The 14,437-nt window shown below is 41.1% G+C and overlaps 1 pseudogene; it reads left to right on the top strand.

Moving 5' to 3' along the window:
- Positions 1-10,009: 10,009 nt before the first annotated feature.
- LOC115030013 lies at positions 10,010-10,175 on the top strand (annotated as a pseudogene).
- Positions 10,176-14,437: the final 4,262 nt, after the last annotated feature.

The following is a 14,437-nucleotide window of genomic DNA, read 5'->3' as shown; positions in this document are numbered from 1 at the left end:
AGGAAGGGTTGAGAACCACTAATCTAAGGGCTCTCCTTGTGAACAAAATCCAAACAAGACCAGAGAGCGGTATTTTATCATGTTGAAGTTAATCCACCAGGAAGACATCACAAGTCCTAAATCTATCACACTCAAGACCTAGCTACAATTAAGGACTACATGGCAAGATTGGTCACAAAACTGAACCTACCCTTCCAGAATTTCACTCAACGTTTACTGACAATAACTAGCTCACTCCTTTCTTAAATGGCTGTTAGAAGGACTTTCTGGTCCGGGCATCTCATAGGTTCCCTGACTCGGTCATCATGACTCCTCCCCCTTTAATCAGTCATTACACCTCCTTCTGTCTTCTAACAATTTCTACCTCACCCCATTCAAATCTGGGCTACATGACAGAATCTAAAATTACTCACCTGTTTCCTCCCGGTCCTACACAATGCCACACCAAAGCACCCTTGTGATTATCATATCCCTACTCCCTCTTTGATAGATTTGCTGTCTGGTAACTATGCCAATCCACCAACCTCCTGAGGTTTCAGTACCCGAAAATCACCTTTCTCAGCTTCCCTTCTTTACTGACCTGCTCTTGGCCCACCATCTGTACAAATGTCAGTTCATTTTGCAAATCATAGTCAGATCTCTCCAACCCCTGGACTTAATGATTCTTCCTCAATTTTCCAAATCTCTAACAGCAGCTCTATTGTGCTCCTTTTCATATGTTGGCATCTCTCTTCCTGCTGTTGAGTTGGACTGATTTCTATAAGCAGAACCATAGTTGATTTGTCCCCCTGCCCCAGGATCTAACACAAAGGATAGTTTATAATAGTAGAAAAATGTTTGAAGATGAATAATAATTTCTCCAAAGTGATTGACCAGATTCTGCTGAAGTGGAAAAAGATCATGCATGATCCATTGCTCTTAGCAATGACGAAATGAAAATTCAAGGGGGCTGAAGACTGGGTAAAGTCCCACACTAGCACAGGGAAAGGATGAGACTGAGCCCTCTTGAATACCATATCCAACTACTGCGATCTCTCTCTCTCTCTCTCTCTCTCTCTCTCTCTCTCTCTCTCTCTCTCTCTCTCTCTCTTTCTCTCTCCCCCTGAACTGCTTTAATATTGTCACTACAACATAACTCAGCTTTATTCTCCACAACATTGTGCATCCCAGCAGGTGGCCGAAACATCTAACCAGTGAAAGAGAAAAATTCCATAGTTAAATAAGAAGAGAGAGAAATTGACTACTGCAGGTGCAGACGGGAAAATGTTTAACCAAGTTTAATTTGGAAGGGTTTTAGATTCATCACCTACAGAGGTGCAGGGACAAAAGTATGCACAAACACTGCTCTGTGCACTATGGCCACATGCATTGTTTGCTGGCAGGGTCATTTTAAATCTCACCTAAGAGAGCCAGAATGATGGGCAGTGTGCAACGCAGTCAAGTGCCATGTCTGGGGCTGAAAAAAGCCTTTACTACAGTCCTGGGGGCCATTGAAATAATGATGCAAAACTTCATTTCAAGGTCACTCTTTCTTCTTGCTGACAAAAGATGGTGAAAAATGGATGTCTTGTTCAGCTTCTTTCCATACATTTGCTGTTGAGAAAATTTTGGACCCCAGCCTATCCCCGTGCCCCAGTACCCCCACTGGAGACACTTGGGTATCTAGATGCACTCGGCTTCTGGCTGTGTGACTGCAGGCAGCCAAATCCCCAGATGAGGGATTATTAAACAAGTTGGTGATTTTCAGCTGAAGGATATCAGCCAAGGAAGTTTAAAGTGTTCCTGTGCAACCGAGGCTGCCAGTGAAATACCAATTTCTTCTTTTTTTAGAACAATTATTTCTTTTATTTTCCCCCAGACAAACCCTGAGACATTCTTCTCCTCCCTTCTGAGGCTTCTTTTTGAAAGAGCCGGTGCCATAGATCATGCAGGGTTACTCCCCAGGTAGAGCTGCTGAACACAGGTGCATGCTGGGGCTTCGGTGTCTGGCTTCGTTTCTGATTTGTTGCAGGAAAAAGACTCACTGTAGTTGCTCAATTCCCCTGTGTGCGCACTTTGAAGATGGAGATGATGTATTAATTTTGTGTTTTTTACAGATTAGTGCTCTGTGGACATAACCGTATTTTTCTAAGCAACCAAGCAAGAAGCAACTTCGTAGTCTGAATGGTAGAAATGTGGTGAGGATGGTGTCTGGCATTCTGACTTCATTGAGAGGGCACACAATCTTCCCAAAATGAAAATAAAGAGTCTGTTGTTTAAGTTGGTGTCCAGGAAGAACTCATTTCCATATTTCATGTTGTTGTTATAAAAACTGATGGGGGTGCACGTGAACAGACTGCATACTGCAACGTGTGCACAAAGTAAAACTATATGACAAGTATATTTCTTACTTTGTCCCTCATCTCATCCTGAAATATCAGATATTTGTTGTTGAGTTTTAAAAGCTTTGGAGGACAGACCCTTGAGCACCACACTTGTGAGAGGTACAGTCCTAGGGTACAAAATGTGGACCATGAACCTAATAAAGTAATTGAAGCAAGAGGCATTAAGCACTATTCTTTTGTGCCTTTGAATGCTACTTTAAACCTTCCCTCCAATGTTTAAGAACCTTCAGCATTAGTGACAATAATACAACCTAGTAATTGCCTAGAAAGATGCTTTATTGTTTTCAAGGACTTTCCATATCTGTTTCCTCTTTGAGCTCTTCTGCAATCTTGCAAACTAGACGAGGGAAACCCATAGCCCCATTGAGTGAAAAGCAAGCAAGATGCCACTGGTTTATTTTGGCTAAGGAGAAGAAGCTGTCTCTTACTCTGGGTGGTGAGTTGAAAGATGCGATGGGAACAGGAATCGAGATGTTTCCTGGAGTGAGAATCAGATGCTGGATGTAGTTGCCCTGACCCCGCAGCATTTGTTCTTTCTCCAGGCAATAGAGTGTTAGCAGAAGAAGCCCTCCAGCCAGCATGGCCTTCTGGGATTGCTTCAGGTACAAAGCTGCCTCACTTAAATTCATGCCCAAGGCAGGGGCCTACACTGGGATACTGTGTGACACTGTTGCAAGGGGCCAGGCATTTTAGCCAAACTCTATACAACTCTGAGAAGTCACTTTGACTTTGCAGTGCATTGTGGTATATATATATATATATATATATAGATCCCAATAATGCCAAGGGTGCAGCTGGCAGCTAGGGTTTGTGACTGTATTATCCACCCATTATCAGGTTATGTATCTATAATCAATTGATTGCCCAGGTGAATGTTTCTCTGTGAAGTCCTATGCCTTACAATATGTGTGCCTAGGAAGTACTCTCTCACTTCTTCCCCAAAGGAACCTTAATCATTCATCCAACTGACTCCACACTCCAAGCAAGAGGATGTCTAAACACCATTGAAACTATTAGACATAGGGCCAGTGTCTCAGTCTATTCAGATAGACATAATGAAATAACAAAGACTAAGTCTTTTGTAATATAATTTTATTGTCCACAGCTCTGGAGCCTGGGAAATCCCAAATTAAGTGGGCAGTAAATTCAATATCTGGTGACAGTCTACTGTTTACAGATGGCATCTTTGTGCTTTGTTTTCACATGGTGAAAGAGACAAGAACTTCCCTCAGGCCTATTTATACTATTGTAATTTTTATTTTGTGTGTATAAGTATATACATGCTCATATGTATGGGGACTTGTGTTAGTATATGTATACATGTGTGTACAAACTAGAAGACAAGCTTAGATCTTGGTGCTCAGGTACCATCCATTATTTTGGTAGACAAGATCTCTTACTGACTTGATACTCTCCTAATAGTAGAGTATTATAGAGACCAGTAGGCTGCTGGTCAGCTAGCCTCAAAAATACACCTATCTCTACTTCCTCCCGGATTATTGGTGCCCACTTATTTTTTTAAGATGAATTTTGGGGATTGGATTTAAATTCTGATACTTGGATGCCAAACCAGTTGCTAACTGAGCTGTTCTCCCAGGTCCCATGTTCCCTTATAAGAGGAACAATTTTAAATGTCACACCTCTATTTTAGGTATATTTGTTTTATGTAAGTATACTGCCGCTGTCTTCAGACACACCAGAAGACATCATCAGATTCCATCACAAATGATTGTGAGCCACCATGTGTTTGCTGGGAATGGAACTCAGAATCTTTGAAAGATCAGTCAGTGCTCTTAAATACTGAGCCTCTCTCCTTCCCATGCTTCACCTCTTACTACCATTACATAAGAATTTTAGGAAGACTAAAACATTTAGGTCATAGTGGTAGAGCTAGTTGAATCCTTAACTAGAAGACCTCTTAGTTAGGGTTTCTATTGCTGTGATAAAACACTATAATAAAAAAGCAACTTGGGGAGGAAAGAGTTTATTTTAGCTTCCATGTTCCAATAACAGTCCATTAGGAAAGAAAGTCAAGGCAGGAACTCAAGGCAGGAACTAATGTAGAAGTCATGGATGGGGTGTTGTTTACTGGCTGGCTCCTCATTGCTTGCTCAACTTACTTTCTTATAGCACCCAGAAAAAATCCAGGGGTGGCATCACCCACAGTAAGCTGAGGCCTTCTATATCAATCACCAATGAAGAATATGTATGAAAAACTTGCACACAGACCAGTTTTGTGTGGGCATTTTCTTAGTTGAGGTTCTTTATTCCAAAATAACTCTAGCCTGTGTCAAGTCGACAAAAGCTAGCCCGCACAGAAGGGTTGGCTCCTAACTGAATCCTGACCAATCTTCAGCTCATAATGGACCCACTATGTTCTCAAACTCTTGAGTTTCGTATTTGTCTAATTCTCTGAAATGGAAAGAAACATACTGGTATCAATACAGTTCCCACAGTAAGTTTTTTAGTGGAAGAGAAAGGACCACCTTGATGAAAAGTCAAACAGAAATCGCTAAAATTGATGTTATCTCTTCACCTCTCCTCTAGAAGACATCGTATCGTATACCAAATATTAAAAGAAATTAGCAATTTTCATGAGGTGTACATGTTGCAGACCTGGTAGTATCTATCAATCATGTTCTCATTTAATTTACCAGTCTGACCTCTGAAGACACCGGACACATCACAGCATGGATGCGAATGTCCCCCTAACTTCACAGAGGGACTCCTCCCTACATTTAGTTAACCTTCTGTGATCTGTACAATCTAGCGCTTTCCAAGACCACAAAGCCACACCCAGTTAGGATAGAACTACATACAAGTGGCCAGGAGGTTCAGAAGGGAGTGGCGCAAGTCTCTCAGGTGAATGACCTGTGGCTCTCCTCAGACCCATCAGCCAATAATCTCAGTCTGGGAGTTTCTTGCAAGTGGTTACAGCTGTTCTGATGAAGAGAGTATCTACTACTCCCAGAGTATAGTGTTCTTTGACTGTTGTACTGATTGTTGTACTGTTTTACTATTTTGATTATTATAGAGTTACATAAACAAGGAGCGGTTAGTACTTCAGAAGCCTGACTGAGTTATACATATATGGGGCAGCATATAGATACTTCTGACAAAGAACAAGAGGCCTGCCACATTAATAAAACCTAGGAAGAAATGTTCAGTGTGTAACATTATTTTTGGACATCCCATCCAAACTAAAATTCTAATTATTTCAGCATGCTTCTCTCATTATGACAAAGGGTGCCCATTACTCATTAGACTGATGTTATTTTTCTGGCAGCATATTCCACACATATAGAATTCATACCTAGAGGACTTCCAGTTTTTAGATGCCAAAGTATAAAAGAACTGTGCATAGCAGTTCACATTGAAACCATCCAGTAGATTCTCTGATATCATAAGTACTAATGTTGGAGAAAAATGTCTTAAGGTAAGTCCCAGTAGGAGAATAACAACGCAGATGCCTGAGTTTCTAGGGTAAATTCATGTGATTTTAGTTTGGGAATTATGTACTTTTTAGAAAACAATTTGGACGTGCTGTTGATCTTGATAGATACAAAGTATTTGGACATTTTGACCATAAAAAAAGAGCAACTTTAATATAGAACATACTATCATAAACTGGGTTCTTTCTGGCCCATACAGTTATAAGGTCAGGCAGGTCCAGCAACAGTCCATTAAGAGAAGGAAGTGAAGTGTCTAAAATAAATCACAAACAGAGCAAGGGGAAATGCAAGCCAGCTGCATGAAGACCTGACTCCATGTCATCTATCACTGTGTACTAGTGTTGTCTCAGCTCACAGCCACAGTCATATGGGGTAAGCAGGCAAGCTGACCAAGGAGAAAGGGGACAACTTTACATGCATGGATGGGGTGGGTCATTCTATTTACCTAGCTGGAAGTGGAACTTGTCATTGTATTTCATCCAAGGTTGACTTCAAAATCACTTAGGAGAGTAACTTGTCCTAGTATATGCTTTCTTCTCTGAATTGATAGGGGATCTAAGATCCCCTATCCAGAGCCCTCACATTTAAGGGTTTGTGGATTACCTTCCTAGAAGAGCTGATTGCCTCCTAAGAGGAGAAAAGTGGATGACAAAGGAAGAAGAATACAAGAAGAATAGCCTGAAGTCTAAATGTGTCCAGATATACAGGGAGTGGGGGCTGAGGGGTTAAAATGGGAAGAATAGGAAAAAGATAGCTTCGGGATGTCATTTGCACATGAGTGTACATACTAGTGTGAAAAATTTCCAGCACAATTAAATACCTACCCAGAAGTTTCTTCAATATCAGAGATCATAAACCAGTAAGCAGAAAATATGGCATGGATAGTTCATGTCACCTCGCCTCTGTCACAGTTTACTCTGGTTTTAGTGTCATGAGCAGTCGAGTAACATTGCCAAGGAGATGGGGATGGAGATATATTCTGATTTAATACCGTAGACTCTCAAGTCCAGAATATGACCTTTAAATGTTGCCATTGAGTATCCAACTTTACCAAACACTGAAACCTAATCTGTTGCTGATACTATTAGAATACTGTTTGGCATTCAAGCTGACTACAATGAACCAACTCCAATAAACCAACTAACCTTGGGAATGACTAATAGTCATTGATAAAGTGAGTCATATCTCAGTTATAGATATGCTTTTCTTGCCTGTGAAGACTCAGTACATATCCTCACAATTATAGTTTTTGATCTACCAGCATAGGGCAATATAGATATGATAACCAGGACCCCAAACAGCAAAGACTCAGAGTGAATAGAAAATACAATCATACAGTGATCAGAAATTGCATCTTTTTTACCTAGGCATAGGGAAATGTGAATGGATTTCAGAAGGCATGGTAAAAAGCTAGTCTATAGGAGATACTTTATATGGATGAGGTGCCAGTGCCTGCAACATGGATGATACTTTGAATCACAGGTCTGCATCCAGAGCTCTGTTCCCAATGGTCTTCACACATGAAACTATGAATGAAAATACAAAGTAGGAATAGTCTAGTTACCATCACTCCTTGCTGATACATTTCCCCTTGCTCTGTTTGTGATTTATTTCACACACTTCACTTCCTTCTCTTAATGGACTGTTGCTGGACCTGCCTGACCTTATAACTGTATGGACCAGAAAGGACCCAGTTTATGATAGTATCACTCCTTGTTGAACAACAACAACAACAAAAAAAATGTATGCTTTCTCTTACACACTGGGCTCTATGGGTTTAGCAATCCTGGCCGTACAAGTTAGAGTATTTTAATCACAGGATAGAGCTAAACTGAAGGGAACCAGGCTCATTTCATAATTCTTATATCTAAAAGCCAGTAGAAAAGTAGGGATGTTATAGTGTCAGGGGGAACTGGCCATCCTTCAACGGTTGCATTTATACAACAGGGAAGGATAAGACTGTATTTAACTACCAGGAGATCTATCTGGGAGCCTTTTGGTATTCCCTTGCCTTGTGCTGAAAGTAAATGCATAATCAAGTGTCATGGGATAAAGTTTCACAATACACGATGCCTGAGGATCTGGGTCAGCCACCCATGCGAGCAGAGGTGTTGCTATAGGAGGCTGCAGGTTCTGACACGCATAATGGTTCTATCATGCTTTCTCATTTTTCTTCACCCTGTAAGTTTCCTCCACGAAAAAGAAATGTGACATCAAGGAATCCTGAAGGTTTTTCTCCTTGGGTGTACAGTTAGGAAGAATAAGGGCATGCTGTTTTAGACCCTGTAATTTATCAGCAAGTTTTCTCTCTGGGAAAGACATTTTACCCAAGATACTGTGAATGCTATCAGATGAAAACCTTCACTGTCTCCTCAGCTGCAGAGGGTCACCTGCTCCAAGCTCAGGCCACTCCTCAGATATCAGATGTCCAGTGCACATTAGGTGACAATGTTACATATTTTGTTGTTTCAACAAAAGTTGAGACCATCTTTGCAGACCATGGTAGCGCTGGATTTTCTTGTGACCCTGGCTGAAGTTTTCATTGGGTTGTATAACTACTGAATTTCTCCTGACATTATTTTTCTTTCTCACTTCTTTCCGGTGCATATCACAAAGGCACACTACAGTGAGCATCCTGCATTCTAAAGTCCACCCAAGATTCTGCCCTCTAGAAAACCAAATTTTCTCTTCAAAATAATGTCATGTATATTGTCTTATTTTCCCTTTGTATTAATCCTGTGAGCTAGGCAAGGCAGATTTTATTTTGTAGATGCAAAGGGGCCTAGAGAAGTTAAATTCGGTTTCTAGCATTTAACAGTGGAACTCACCATTGACAGGCCCACCTACGACACACCCACCATGTCTGCTTTTCTTATTCTACCATGTGCCTTTTCTGTGCAGAGGGAGCCAAACTAGGCTGTGTTCACCTTTCTGCTGTGAAACATCCCCAGATCTAAAGGCTCGGTCTCTCAAAGGGTTCTGGGAGATGTAGTTACATCACCAACAAGGCAATTCATAACCAGTAAGAGAGGGATGTTTTAATGATGCTTTTATGATATATTGATCCTATATCACAAAAAGTATTGAAAAGTTATAATCAAAAGCAGATCATGCTAATAGAATACAAAGNGTGTCACTTACAATGAAAATAATCTGGTGATTTAGAAGGAGTATCGAACTTCAGGACTGTCTTGTAGATAATAACGTAAATCAAAACTAGCAAGAGATTTGGTGTTAGGAATTGCACAGGTAACTTACTGATCTCAGGGCTGTGTGTACCCTGTTGCTGAGGGTGATAGTCATGTGAATGTCCAAGATGCTTAACTGATGGCTTGATTTCATGAAAGTATGCTTCCATTGTATTTCATTCATTTTCTATGTAAGCATCCCTCTAAAATGACTATATCCATCCTGCATCCTTAAAGAGAGATGGGAGACTGTAGATCTGTGTGGGGTAAGAAACACTGGACATATCCAGAGATGTAACTCTATAGTAGTAGATCTGAAGTTTAAATAAGCTTAGCTTCACTGTGTGTGTCACTGTCTCTGTGGTCCTTCTTGTCTGAAAGTGAAAAGAGACCAGGATGCTCACTGGCCAGTGCTCAGCCATGGACCACTCACCCCTGGCTTTCTCAGTTTTCCTTGCCTGGGCTGCTTTGGATCTCTGACTTTACACAGACCAGAAAGAAAGTCCCGGACTTAGATTGTAAGTATCAGAAGTGATGGAAGAGGAGGTAACATGGTAGAGTGACTGCACTGTATAGTGGATAACTTGTAAGACTTAGTTCCACAGACAGGACTAAAGCCCATGGTACCATGACAATAATGAAACCACATCAGGCTCTTTTAACGAGGGGTTTAATGAAGTCATTCATACAAAGAGCTTTGAGTTTATAATTAATGCTCTGGGACTCCAACCTCAGTCCTCTATATCTAGCACATTTAAAACTTTCAAGAGAATGAAATCAAATGAACATTTCTATATCCCAGCTTCCAAAAGGAGACTATAACGTGCAGTACCCTAATGGCAAGCATGTATTATCTCTGTAGGGGTTAAGTAAATCAGCAGCAATGATATCCAGTGGTTACAGAATAAATTATTATTTAAATTCAATCAAGAATAGCTTCAATTAAGTGTAGTAGTTGACTGGTGGTGTATTTGAAAATATGGAGAGCTTTGCGCAGTGGCAGTATCGTAGCCAATGAGGTTTATCTGAGGCAAGGTTATTGCTAATTGAAAATATGGAGATATTCCACTGGCATTTGCTTTGTCCCTACTTTAGCAGTTACCAAAGTTCCAACATGTCTCTTCTGTATTTCTCTTATTTTTCTGAAAGTCGAGGTGTCCAATATTCTGATGAAGAGCAGTTATATTACTTTTACTTTAACACCTGTCAGAAGTTTGAGAACAAGAGAAATGATTAACGGTGACTGGATTAGGAAAGAGCCTAACTCAATTATAGCTTCTCCCCATGACTGGACTCTAACAATCACAGAGAGACGACGCACAGTAACAGATTGTGAGCAACACGGCCTCATATAGGTCAGCAAGGACATGCCTGCCTTTTCCTTTCTCATTTTGCTCTACCATGGACAGTGATTATCCCTATATCTACACTCATAGAGAGCATCTGGTCTAAAGGTCCTGAAGAGACTCAGCAATCTGACTATGGGCAAAACAGCTATTAAAGCATCCTTTCCTGGGAAGGATGTGAGTACAAGATCCTTACTAAAGCAGCAGCCACAGATGGAGACACAGAGCCCTGAATGCCCTCTTAAAGTAGACTGGCTGATCTCTCCAGGGCGAGATTCTAGTTTCCAGACAGATGCTAATGGCTGTCTAGAGCTCCTAGTGCTTTCTTCCCTGTTTAAATATAAGCATTCCTGAGAGAGTTAGCACCAAAGAGGTTTGCAGGTAAGAAATTGAAGGTCCAACAGTAGAATAAATTTTGAGAACAAGGATTCAAAATGAGGGAGGAGAGATCTTGAAAATGAAGACTTAGGCTTTCAGGAGAAAACATCTCAGGAACAAAATAGAAGGGTTGACTTAGAGTCTGCTCGCATCAGCATTCCCTGTAGATGAGCGAAGCATGGAAGCATTTTCTTAGCTGCTGTTTCCAAAAAAAGTTGATCATACAGCAATGACTGCCACCTGGCATTTGGTGTGGGGTAGCATGGTAACTGAGGACTTTAAAGTCCAGCAAGATTAAGGAATGTTCAAAGGTTGCAATGCATTGTGGGGTCAGAGATATGTTTCCTCACGTGTAAAATGACATTTCCTTGACTGCTTTGTCACAGGATGAAGTGAGGTGACTGACTTGGCAAACAAGATGGCGTCAGGGCTGCAGCTCGGCATAGCTTCACCTAGACCCTGATGTAGGGGACCTCTAAAAGGGTCAGTGCATTACCTAGGGGATTCCTGTCAATAACTGGCAAATGATATGTGCTCAGTAAACGTTAGTTTTTCTCTCTTATTTTTAGGAAACATTTAGTTTCTCTATTTCATATAGACTTTGGAGCAGCAATCTGTCTTCTCTCTATGATAAAATCAAAATATGTTTGAATCCATCTTTATATGACAAAAGTTCTTATGGGTTCAGTGTAATCTTATTACCACCACTACCACCCTCTAAGAAAGCACTCGGAGTCCACATTATTCTCTGTGTCTGCACTCTGACAATGTGTTTGACACTCTTTAATTAATTAGTTCCCTTCTAGCTCCTGCATGCTGGGACCTGCTGGCCAACTTTGGCATGTTTTCCAAGTCAGTGCCCCCTGGGTGCTGCACGCATGTTTCGTGACGAGTGTAACCTGTCAGCACTTCCCTTTTCAGGGGCTTTAGTTCCCCCATTCAAGTCTGTTTTCTTCATCTCTGACAGGACCTGGCAGAACCTCATTCTTTTTCAACAGAATTCCAAAGAGCATACCAACGATCCAATTGCTTTTCTGATTATGCCTAGAATAGAATAGGTCTAATCCCACATTGAAAACCATGCTATAGAATGACTATTGACATCAGAACAGCAAACATTGCAAAGCTATTGAAAGAGTGGCAGGCTGTGGTAATATTTTATCTGTGCCTAAGGGGGTCTTAAGTTAAGAGAGGGTTTACTTACAAGATTGTATCAGCAGACATTGGGTTTAAAGAAAATTCTACTTATTCTGCCACTCACACCATGGGTATGAAATGCTTTCTGAATTCTCACAGCCTAGCTGTCCATACTGCCATGCTGGACAGCACCAACACAGAGGTGGATGAAAAAGGAGAAAGTCAGCAAGTGGAATTTCAGGACTGTCTTGATGGCAGCAGAAAGGTTACTGTGAGCTCAAGACCAATCTGGGGTAGTTAGTAAGTTACAGGCCAGCCCAGCCTAAAGTGGGAGACTGTCTCAATACACAAAAGAACAGGGAGGGGAACGGGAAGTCTCTGACTCAGCTCCATCTTTATGTACTCCTCATTCTTCAAGATTAGCACAAAGTCAACTTTCTTTGTGTTGATTATTCTTCATAAGCAATTTGTCACTCTACCCACCCTACAGTTCTTTGTGTTTATCTGGATTTTTTAAATGAAGAATCATTTAAAGCACTTATTAGCATGACAATGTCTCCTGCACTGTAATTGTCTCAGAATACACATGTCTTTTTGATATCTGTACTTCTGGCATTTAGTGGAGTCCCTGATTAGATGCTCAATGAATGCTGGAAGAATGGATAGATGGATGAATGACTAAAGTTCTTGGCATGTGCTCTCCTGGGGACATGAAAGAAACAGATGCTCTGGCCAGTCATGATGAGGACCAAAGTTCTATAACTGGGCTGGTTCACAGGAGTCTGCAAGAGAAGTTATAAAGCTTTCCTGGGTTATGATAGCATATTCACCAACATGAACCTCTAACCAAACAGGATGAGAACTTCCTGTAGGCAAAATCATTCTACGGATAGAAGTTGCCAACCATGCCCTTCACCACAAGGATATGGGAGTTGAGTTCTAGGAAAGTACAGAGCAATATTGATTTTAAGTAACTGTGATGTCAGATCTGAGAGTACAGCTTGTATAACCAGATTAGAGATTAGAACAGGGTTTTTATACATCAATATAGTCTGTATGAGCTACTATGATGCAATACTGAATAGTGGGTACACAACAAGATTTAGTTTTCACAGTTCTGGACACTGGGAAGTCCATGATAAAAGAATAAGAGGATTGAAGTTTGAAGAGTGTTTGCTTATTGGTTCATAAATAGAAACTTCTGGCTGTTTCCTCTTGTGATAGAAGGAGAGAGCCAGTGGTCTCATATATAATCCCCCCCAAAGGCCTTAAACCTGAATACTTTCACATCATAGATTGTTTCATTATATTAATCTGGGAATAAATGAACATACAAGCCATCTGGATAATGGTGGTGAATGCCTTTGATCCCAGCACTCAGGAGGTAGAGGCAGAAGGATCTTTGTGGGTTCACGGCCAGCCTGCTTGCAGAGTGAGTTCCAGAGAAACTCTGTCTTGAAATGCCAACAAACAAAATAAAACAAAACAAAGGCCATAGCAATTTTGGTATGTATGATGTATATGTATGTGCATGGACAATTGTATGTATACATGTGTGTGTGTTTCACTATTTGTCTTAACTGGAATTTTTATTGCTGTGATAAAGCACCATGATCAAAAACAATAAGAACTCTAAGACAAATAATACCACACATATATGCACCCACACACACACACACACACACACGCTCATTGAAAAAAAAGGGGCCTTGTTTCAGTTTATAATTTAACAGTATACTCCATCACCAAGAGAGATCATGGCAGAAACTCAAGCAGGGCAGGAATCAGGAGACAGGAGCTGATACAGCGACCATTAAGGAAAGTTGTTTATGGGATTTCACCCTATGGCTCACTTAACTGGCTTTCCTATATATCATCAGCCCAGTTTACTTTGTGTGATGCTCAAGAATCTTTGGCATGTTTTCCAAGTTGATGCCCCCTGGGTGCTGCATGCATGTTTTATGACGAGTGTAACCTGTCAGTACTTCTCTTTCAGGGTCTTTATCTCCCCTATTCAAGTCTGTGTTCTTCTTCTTTGACAGGATCTGGCATAACCCTAATCTTTTTTATTTGTTTATTTTACACTCCATATTTTATTCCCCCAGCCCCGTCAACCCTTCTACTGCTCCACATCCCATACCTCCTCCTGTCTCCACGTGGATGTCCCCACCCCCAACCCCACCTGACCTCTAACCTCCCTGGGGTCTCCAGTCTTTTGAGGGTTAGGTGCATCATCTATGAATGAAAACAGACCTGGCAGTCGTCTGCTGCATGTGTGTTGGTAGCCTCATATCAGCTGGTGTATGCTGCATGTTTGCTGGTCCAGGGTGTGAGAGATCTCGGGTGTCCAGATTATTTGAGACTGCTGGTCCTAAAGGGATGCCCTCCTCCTCTGCTTCTTTCAGTCTTTCCCTAATTCAACAACAGGGGTCAGCTGCTTCTGTCTATTGGTTGGGTGCAACTATCTGCCTCTGACTCTTTCATCTGCTTGTTGGATCTTCCAGAGTGCGATCATGCTAGGTCCCTTTTTGTGAGTGCTCCATAGCTTTAAT

This window comes from Mus caroli, chromosome 19 (genome assembly GCF_900094665.2).
Source record: "Mus caroli chromosome 19, CAROLI_EIJ_v1.1, whole genome shotgun sequence".
NCBI lineage: Eukaryota > Metazoa > Chordata > Mammalia > Rodentia > Muridae > Mus > Mus caroli.
The sequence above is the reverse complement of the archived record's forward strand: the minus strand, read 5'-3'. Positions and strand labels throughout refer to the sequence as shown.